The sequence below is a fragment of the Borostomias antarcticus genome (genome assembly GCF_949987555.1).
Source record: "Borostomias antarcticus genome assembly, chromosome: 1".
In the NCBI taxonomy this organism is placed as follows: domain Eukaryota; kingdom Metazoa; phylum Chordata; class Actinopteri; order Stomiiformes; family Stomiidae; genus Borostomias; species Borostomias antarcticus.
This window is the reverse complement of record NC_140234.1, coordinates 52745323-52747822: the sequence shown is the minus strand read 5'-3', so window position 1 is coordinate 52747822 and position 2500 is coordinate 52745323. Positions and strand designations below refer to the sequence as shown.

General features: G+C 46.7%; 1 protein-coding gene across 1 annotated transcript in view; it reads right to left on the bottom strand.

Annotated features, from left to right (window-relative positions):
* The window catches only part of robo2 (roundabout, axon guidance receptor, homolog 2), a gene marked incomplete at both ends in the record, with an annotated part of 297263 nt that overhangs the window by 60071 nt on the left and 234692 nt on the right, over nucleotides 1-2500 (bottom strand). The gene's annotated exons all lie outside the window — the stretch shown is intronic.

Genomic DNA, 2500 nt, shown 5'->3' with positions numbered 1-2500 from the left:
TGTTGCTCCAGGGACACTTCTACAGTCACTGGTGTGTTAAATTAGTGCATTCGAATGAACAACGTGTCTCATTTCCTGAGCCGAGAGCCTAATCAGAGGCATGACTGAGCCACTTTATGCATTTGGTTTGGCAGAGCTGTCACCCCCGGTGTCTGGAGAACCCTGTCCTTATGGACACGCCACGTCCTGTGTGTGTGTGTGTGTGTGTGTGTGTGTGTCTGTGTGTATGTGTGTGTGTGTGTGTGTGTGTGTGCGTGTGTGTGTGTGTGTGTGTGTGTGTGTGTGTGTGTGAATGTGTGTGTGTGTGTGTGTGTGTGTGTGTGTGTCTCATTGTGGTGACCCCAGCAGAGATGACCGAGGCGCTGATCGGCCTCTTTGATGTCCAGTACTGAGGGAGCGCTGTTGACTCTCTGAGCTGTGAGTCATGGAGCAGAAACCAGGACAGGACCGAGAACTAGAATGCTATCGCTCAACTGTCAATGGTCCAACAGGATGTGAAGCAGACATTGGCGTCTGTTAAGATAAACTTTTCAAGTTGCTCCTCTCTCTCTCTCCCTCTCTCTCTCTCTCTCTATCTCTCTCTCTCTCTGTCCTTATACCCACCCTTGCACCAAAGTGCTCACTCCTGCACTTTGTGTGCGCGTACCCACCAAGGGTGTAGGCTGTCCCATTTTTCATTTTGCGTTCACAGGGGTGCACCCTACACCCCCAATGCCTTCTCTATGCGCCCTTCTCGTGAGTCCGCATCGAAGCACAATTCGCTGAAGTAAATAAACCATATTTCGTTGCATTCGACATGCTTTCAGAAGTGGCAACATGGCCGGGGAAAAAAGCATTGTTCAAGAGTAAGCAGAGGCAGCTGTTGTAGGCGTCTGGTTTTAGAATCATGCATTTGGACTAACAAACCATCTATGTATGCTGCAGAACTAATTTTTACTTACTACAGTGGTATTACGTACCTCATAAAATGAACATGGTTAATCGTTCTGTTTCTAACACATGCGTCATCTCTTGTATTGTCTTGCCACATATTTCAAATACGGGGAAAAGACTGATGTTTCAGTATCACATCACAAAACAAATGTGAATGTTCTTATAAAATGAGATTTTGGAACAAAGATGCTGAAACTCTGCAAAAGACCCAAAACAGCTGCAAAAGTTGTTAACAACAAATGACATCATCAAGGGTGTCCCAATTTGTTTGGTAGCAGCCTCGTGAAGTGCGGACTTTCACATCTGGCTGTGCCTTTGTGCATCTCCGGAAATACGTCACCCAAGTGCACACCTCAGTGAGGGGCGTAGGGATTAGGGTGGGTATTAGGCAGGGCCTCTCTCTCCGTCTCCCTAGCAGGTGGATGGGGTTCTTTGTCCGCCATGCTGGCGGTGGAGGATGTATCCTCTAGCTATCTGTGGAACTCGCCTGCACTCGCCGCCTGAACTCGCCTGCACAGGTGACTCATACACACACACGCTCCCTGGGTCACGTCCCCATGACACACTCCACACAATGTCTGTCTGTCTGTCTGTCTGTCTGTCTGTCTGTCTGTCTGTCTGTCTGTCTGTCTGTCTGTCTGTCTCTTTATGTACCTGCCTGCTTGTCTGTCTGTCTGTCTGTAATCCCCTTGTCTGACCCCAGCGCAGATACACAGACACATACGGGCGTGTTTCCCTAGGCTGCCTACTGATAGACACGGGGCGAGCGTGTAATGGCTGCTGTGAACAGCCTAATAGGCCTGTTTATACCATGGCCTGGGTTAATACTCTTTTCTGATTGGCCAGCAGACGTGCGTTAATGCACACGTAGTTCGGCTGAAGTTTAATTAGCCTACCGATCTAAATTAATGCGCCAGCTTTGACAGCAACCCAAATGAGCTCATCCCATAGCCTGCTGTACCATTGCTAGCTAGCCATGAACAAAGTGTTGGATACTGTATATCTGCTGTGCAACGCATCCATTGTCCAGTTGTCAGATCTATTTGCCAACAAACTCTTTATGATAGCCAGACACCTCACTGTCCCCAAATCAAAAACAGTTTTTTCACTTTGTGTTATAACATTAGCCTATCACTGTCAGTTGTAGGCTACGTCACATTGTTTGACAGCTCCGCCTCGTGTATTCATTAACAGTATATAAGGCATCCAAATATATCACAGTGTGAAGAGGCAATTGCTGGATTCTAATACCCTGTTGCTTCACATAATGATATGATACTGTACATCCCGTCCTCGCAAATCAACTCACAATGAACGTAAGATACGACTGACAGTGATATACCACGACATGAAAACAATACTTTTGGAGTTGAGACAATCAGGTGTCTGGCTATCACACATAGTTTGTTGGCAACTAGGTTTGACAGCTGGACAATTTATATGTTGCACAGCAAATATGCAGTAGCCTACACTTTGCTCATTGCTATCTAGCAATATCAGGTAGCTACAGTCATAGATATATGGGTACAGTAGGCTATGGAATTAGATAGTTTGGGTTGCTAGGCTC